Genomic DNA, 7,652 nt, shown 5'->3' on the forward strand with positions numbered 1-7,652 from the left:
GAGGTTGCTGTGAGCTAGGCTGACGCCACGGCACTCACTCTAGCCCGGGCAACAAAGTGAGACTCTGTCTCAAAAAAAAAAAAAAAAAAAAAATCTGTACCCAAACAGTTTTATTTGTTATAACTGGAAACAACCCCATTGTCCTTCAAGAGGTGAATGGCTAAACAAACTGCAGGTGCATCAATACCATGGAATACTACTACTGATGCATACCACGACTTGGATGAAGCTTGAGGGAATTATACAAAATGAAAAATTTAAAAAATTATGCCAAATGGAAAAAGCCAATCTCAAAAGGCTATGTAGGTTATATACTGCCTGATTCCATTTGTATAACATTCTCTTTTGGGGGGTTATATCTATTGATATTTAGCATGTTAAAAACTAAAACAGAGTCCAGGCGCGGTGGCTCACGCCTGTAATCCTAGCACTCTGGGAGGCCGAGGGGGGCGGATTGCTCGAGGTCAGGAGTTCGAAACCAGCCTGAGTGAGACCCCGTCTCTACTATAAATAGAAAGAAATTAATTGACCAACTAAAATATATATATACAAAAAATTAGCCGGGCATGGTGGCGCATGCCTGTAGTCCCAGCTACTCGGGAGGCTGAAGCAGGAGGATTGCTTGAGCCCAGGAGTTTGAGGTTGCTGTGAGCTAGGCTGATGCCATGGCACTCACTCTAACCTGAGCAACAAAGTGAGACTGCCTCAAAAAAAAACAAAAACAAAAACTAAAAGAGAGACATTTACAAATATTTACTTAGTTCATTTGAAAACAACATAATCAATACATATTAATACAAATAGCATATTTTTATAAAAACAACTATATTTTCCAAAACACAGAAAAATTAGCAAGAAAAGTAGAATTGTTTAGCATTCTTCAGATCTCTGTAATGTCTGGCTTAATAGGAGACATGTGATTCTCACATTTGCTTCTTGTTTCTGTCTCTTGCAACATGTTGTTTTAGTTGTAGTATATGAAGACAATTCAGCCCCACTTGTACGTGTGGTTGGAAAAGAGAATCTTTGAATAGCCTTTTCAAATACTTGCTGATATTCTTTTTTGATACTACACAAAACCTTGACAAGTGACAGTTTCTTTAAAGATTAGTTGCAATGTGGAATCTAAAACAATATCAACGAGCCTTTTTTACTCTGTTCTATTAAAATCCATTTAACTATCCTGTACTCTTGAGGGGTCTTTTACCCATGCTTTTGCTCAAAAGATTGTCGAGAGCCGGGACAAATGAGATGATTAGACGCAGGGGAGGGGCTTCCCCAGGAGAAGTAAGTTAGCAAATATATACGGTAGAATCATGGCCTTTGCCTCTTTGCTGTCTATATAAGATTCTTGAACTGACAAAATTAAAACACTGGAGAACAGATTAAGGGTGACCAGGACTTAGAGACTAGGTGGGGGAGGAGGGAGGAAGGCGGACGTGGCTATAAAAGGGCATTTCTCAAAGTAACACTGTGATCCTACCCCATGTATATATATGTACACACACATATTATATATACGTACTTACACAGTCTGTTTTACAGTTAACTTTTTTATAAGAAGAGTACACTCTAAAATAACAGTAAAACATAGCATAGCAAATACATAATCCAGTAACGTAGTTACTTATTATCATTACCAAGTATTATGTTCTGTACAAATTGTACGTGCTAGACTTTTATGCAACTGGCAATGCAATGGGTTCGTCTACACCAGCAGCACCACAGACAGGTGAGTAATGCATTGTGCTAAGACATTATAATGGCTATGACATCAATAGACAATAGGAATTTTTCAGTTCCATCACAGTCTTGTGGGACCACGGCCATACATGCAGTCCCTCGCTGCCCGAAATGTCACGTGTGCATGACTCAATCAGCCCTCGTGGGCTCCCCATCCATGAATTCAACCGACCTCAGGTTGAACATAGTTTTAAAAAAATTGTGTCTGTCCTGAACATGTACAGATTTTTATTCTTGCCATTATTCCCTAAACGATAGTGTAACAACTATTTTCATATCACTTGCATTGTGTTAGGTGTAATAAGTAATCTAGAGTTGATTTAAAGTATACAGGAGGATGTGCGCAGGTTATGTGCAAACTCTATGCCATTTCATATCAGGGACTTGAGCGTCCACAGATTTTGGTATCTGAGCGAGGTCCTGGAACACCAATTCCTTGCAGATACCGAGGGACGACTATATACGTGTGTGTGTGTGTGTGTGTGTGTGTGTGTGTGTGTGTGTATGAGACAGCTCCCTGGGGCACGCAGAGGGAAGCAGCTGCCCAAGGTCACGCACCTGCCAGTGGAGAAGCTGCTGATGGCGTGGCCGCTTGGCTCCAGCAGTCCAGCTGTGCACTCACAGCTGTGCACTCACACTGTCTCTCATCCTGAATGCCAGGTCTCACTTTGCATTTTCTAGGCACTGGAAACGTTCTCTCTCTCTTTCTTTTTTTCTATATTAGATTGAGCACCTACTGTGAGTAAAAGCTGTGCTGATGGCTGGAGGGACAGGAGGATGAGTAAGATCAAATTCCCGACCTTGGAGAATTAATAGTGTATTCCAGGAAAAGATGCTAAGTAGCTATTTTGAGGTAAAGCCCAGTAGGAGAGGGTGGGAGGAAAGCACCGCTTTGCTTTCGTGCACACAAAGCACACCAAAGAGTCCTTGCCTCTTTCTCCCTACAGTGACCTTGAGAGGCAGTCTCAGCCTGGCCCAGGCTGCTGGAATTCACATCTCATCTCCACTTCCTACTAGGAGGACAGTTTCAGGCAAGTTTCTTACACTCTTTGGACCTTAGTTTCCTCATTGGAAAAATGGAGGTAATAATAGTGGCTACCCTGTAGGATGATTTTGAGGAATACAAAGATTTGTACGCATAAGGTGCGTGCACAGGGCAACACCTGGTGCAGGAAGTGTTTGATGGCTGTGAGCTACTATTGCTGCCATGCACATCAGCACTTCCAGGCTAAAGAAGAGATGACCACCACCTCTGACTCGAAGACTTACTGTGTCATTCAACTAGGAGAGAGAGCTGGGCCTGGACAAGGAGTATGGGTAGGAATTCAACCTAGCACAGAGCTCAAGCAGGAAGGGCTTGAGCCCAGGGCCTGGGCTGGAGGCTTGCAGAGCATGTCCAGGAGGCGGGGGACGTCTGGCATGGCCGTGGAGGCCCGGGCTGCGGGAGTACCCAGGGGAGATGGGAATACAGTAGGACTGAGGGTGACAGGAAGAGTGGCTGATGTAGGTACCCTGCAGAAGGCTTTCCTGGTAGGTTTTTATCCTGTATCTAAGGTAACCGGAAGTTAGTTTGAGGAAAGATGAGGCATAAGCCTATTGGTGTTTGGGGGAGTGGGTAATGCAGACCACAGGGGGATGGGGGTGTGTGAGAATGGAAGCATTTTTCAAAGAAGAATAGATCAATCAGAGGGGGGCTTTATTTATTACAAAGGATTTGATGCTTAGGAAGGTTACTTAACATTCAGTGAAGGTCGGGCAGGGTGGCTGACCCTATAATCCCAGCATTTTGGGAGGCAGAAGTGGGAGGATCCCTTGAGGCCAGGAGTTTGAGAGCAGCCTGGGAAATGGAGCCAGCCCTTATCCAGGGTGTGCTCGTGTGCACCTGTGTCCTAGCTACTTGGGAGGCTGAGGTGAGAGCACGGGAGTTGGAGGCTGCAGTGAGCTGGGATCATGCCACCACCCTCCAGCCTGGGCAACAGAGAAAAACTCTGTCTCAAAAAGGAAAAGAAAAAAGAACCTTCAATCAAAGGCTATGCCTCTTTCTTTTAAAAAATTATTTTTAATCATGGTCAAATGCAGATAACATAAAATTTACCATCTTAACCATTTTGAGTGAAGAGTTCAGGGGCATTAAGTACATTCACATTGTTGTGCAACCATCACCACCATAAATCCCCAGAACTCTTTATCCTAACAAAAATAAAACTCCATACCCATTATATAACAACTGCCCATTTCTCCTTCCGCCCAGCCCCTGGCAACCACCATTCTACTTTCCATCTCTATGATTTTGACCTCTCTAGGGACGTAAGTGGAACCATACAGTATTTGCTCTTTTGTGACTGGATGATTTTACTTAGCACGATGTCTTTAAGGTTTACCCATGGTGTAGCATGTGTCCGATTTCCTTCCTTTTTAAGGCTGAATAATATTCTACCATGTATATGCCACATTTTGTTTATCCATTTATCCATCGATGAACATTTGGGTTACTTAATAATGCTGCTATGAACACGTGCAAATATCTCTGCAAGTCTTTGCTTCCAAGGACTTGGGTGCACACTCTGACGTGAAATTGTAGGATCCTATGATAACTCCGTGTTTAACTTTTTAGGAACTGCCACACTGTTTTCCATAGTGGCTGCACCATTTTACACTCCCACCAACAGTGCACAGCACTCTAATTTCTCCACATCCTTGCCTATTTCTCTTTTGACTGGCATTAAGCTATATAACTAGCTCCACGACACACACGTCATTTAAATTTACTATTATTTTTTCATGGGGTAAATTAAACTAGAGAAAAAGGAAGTATCACCTTAGCTACTAAAGTTCAGCACCTAAGAACATCTTCACGAAACTCCAGTTACTCTCAAAGTAAGAGGAAACCCTAGGAGTTCTTTTGAGGAGTGAGTCTTCTTCAGGGGTTGTGCTAATGACATTAATATTCTAAGAATTAACGTTTATTTAGGATTTACTGGGTCTCAGCCCAGCTCTCACCAATTACTTTCTGTGTATGATCTCAATGACTCCTCCCCTAGGAGATCAGTCAGCACTGTGATTGCTTCCACTTAAACACGGGAGATTTGGGGCCTAGTAAGGTTATGACTTGTGCAAACACACAGAAAGTTCCCAAGCCAGTGGCCAAACCCAGCTATACCATCTCTCTGCATTCCTACAAAAAGCCACACCAATCAGTAGAAGGTAGATACCACTTGTGCAAAAGATGTATGGACAGGAACGTTTAGTATAGTGTCATTTACAAGAGTTAAACATTGGGAAAGTCTTATATGCCTATCAATAAGGGTTTTATTAAACTAATGAAGGTGCACTCATAGGAGGGACCGGTTACACGTCTCTTAGGAATCATGATGTAGATCTATACTAGTTGACACGGAAAAGTGCTCAAGATATGTTCATGAGAAGACAAAGGTTGCAAAGCAATAAAGATAGTATGATCCAGTTTTAGTAAACTGATAGAAGTTTTGATTGTATTGATATGAGTTTTGATAAGGAAGTTTAAAAGTCTGGAAAATTATAGAGCAAAAATACTAACAATGATCACGTTGAAGCGGGAGGATTCCAGGCAATTAAAATCACTGCATTTTCTCCATTTCCCTGCAACGATCATATAATAAAGAATAGAATTGAGACTTAACAAGGCACACGCCGTCCCTTCCCCTGAGACAGCTTCCCGCTGTGCTCCAGACAGCCCCACCCTATTTGAAAGGCTGTGGCCTTGGACAAGTCCCTTATCCTCACTGGGCCTCCTGCTGCATCTGTCTAACAATCAGGTGGTTTAATTTCAAAAGTATATCCCAGCTCTAGCATTCTTTGGCTTACTGAATCTCATTCCCAGCGGAGGTTCTTGTAAAAACAGAGTGCAGGGGATTTAAATGTTGACAAACGGTCTCTTCCGCACCTTTTCTGTTTTTTTTATATATGGAGCTATTGTTCCCATCTTTCCTTTCCCACCTGTTTTATCAGAAGGAAAAGTTAACGCATTGCACCAGAGAAGTGTCAAATCACGCTGGGGGGGGGGGGGGGGAAGCAGCTTTTCCCAGAAAAACAAATTTTGACCTAGACATTTAAAAAGGAACCAAGCAAGCAAAAGACACCACACACCGAAACACACTCCGCAACCAACCAAAGAGAAACAAGAAGCCAACTGTCCACATTCCCCACTCGCGCCCTTATCCCAAAGTCTCCCACCATCTTTCTTAAGATCACCTGTCGCCTAAACACCTGAAGCATAGTGACAGTTGGCATTTGTTTTTACAGCTGTCCATAGGGCCGTTTAGCATTCTCCCGCACAAAAGCATCCTGAGATCACAGCGGAGCAGAGTAGGGCAGGAAGAAGGCAGCTGGGTCCCAGGGAGGCGCGGCGGGCCGGCCGGGCGCCCGGCGTGCGGAGGGTTAACGGGCGCGGGGCGGCCCCCGGCGCGCGGCTCTCTGGCGCCCTCTGCTGTGCGGCGGCCCCGCGCGCCCGCTCTCCCGGCCAGGTGCAGCCTGCAGGCTGCGGGGCCACCTGGGCGCGCGCTCCCGCGCCCGCAGCCTTTCGCTCTGCTCGGACAGAGCGCGGCCCAAAGGGCTACCGCAGTTTCCCAGCCGCCTTTGAAACCTACCTTTTTTGGATAAACCCCAAAATCTGCCTTCAGCGAAAGAGCTCTGTATTTCCTGTTATCCTCCCCGGCGTGGGGGAGGGGAGGTCCTTGCTTATATAGAAAGAGCCTTATTGTCAACATTCTGTGTTATGAAAGCAAGGGGTATTTTTTTCAAGGGTGAACGTTGATTATGCTTCTCACATATTCTTACACAGCCCCACTCTAGGGGGACTCTGTGCGAGAATCAACTGTTCTAGAATCTTCTCAGCTGCCTGCCCCATGCCCCTCTCCACCCAACCCTTCCCCCCAGCAGTCTTTCCCAGGTGGTGCATTCACCTGGGAACTGCATGTCCACTTGCTGGGTGTGTGGCAGCAGGCAAATCACTAAACCTCTCTGAGATAATGACATTAACCTTTACAGAGCCCATTCAGTTATTCCCTGTCCCATACGCGTCAGCTGAGCACCTGCTCCAGTGGGCGGGGCTTGGTGCTGGGGACACAGCGGCGAGCAAAGCAGAGGCGCCCCTCACTCTCACAAAATGTACCACCAGTGAGAGGCAGGCTGTAAACCAATAAATGCACACATGGGTGTGTGTCGGTGTAAAGAACACGGCACAATGAGAAGGAATAATTCAGGTGATGTGCTCGCAGGAAGAACATTAAAGCTGAACCTAAAGGAGATTTAAGAATAAACCGGGTTGGCCGGGCGCGGTGGCTCACGCCTGTAATCCTAGCTCTCTGGGAGGCCGAGGCGGGAGGATCGTTCGAGGTCAGGAGTTCAAGACCAGCCTGAGCAAGAGCGAGACCCTGTCTCTATTATAAATAGAAAAGAAATTAATTGGCCAACTAATATATATATATAAAATTAGCCAGGCATGGTGGCACATGCCTGTAGTCCCAGCTACTCGGGAGGCTGAGGCAGGAGGATCGCTTGAGCCCAGGAGTTGGAGGTTGCTGTGAGCGAGGCTGACGCCACGGCACTCACTCTAGCCTGGGCAGCAGAGTGAGACTGTGTCTCAAAAAAAAAAAAAAAAGAATAAACCGGGTGAAAAATGTCAAACGACTTTATGGGAAGATGTCACAAACTCTGGGAGAGGCATGTGGCTGGATCATCAGGAGTGAGGAGGACAGAAGCTCCAAAGGAAGTTGGAGAATTTGGTGGGGACAGATTAGGCAAAGCCTCAGGGCCAAACTATAAAACTTGAATCAACTCCTAGAGTGCACTGGAGGGCTCTGAATTTATTTTTGGTCATTGGCAAGATCTGACGCAGGATCTGGCTGCTGTGGCGGGAGGGAGGGAGGCAG

Source organism: Microcebus murinus, chromosome 13 (genome assembly GCF_040939455.1).
Source record: "Microcebus murinus isolate Inina chromosome 13, M.murinus_Inina_mat1.0, whole genome shotgun sequence".
In the NCBI taxonomy this organism is placed as follows: domain Eukaryota; kingdom Metazoa; phylum Chordata; class Mammalia; order Primates; family Cheirogaleidae; genus Microcebus; species Microcebus murinus.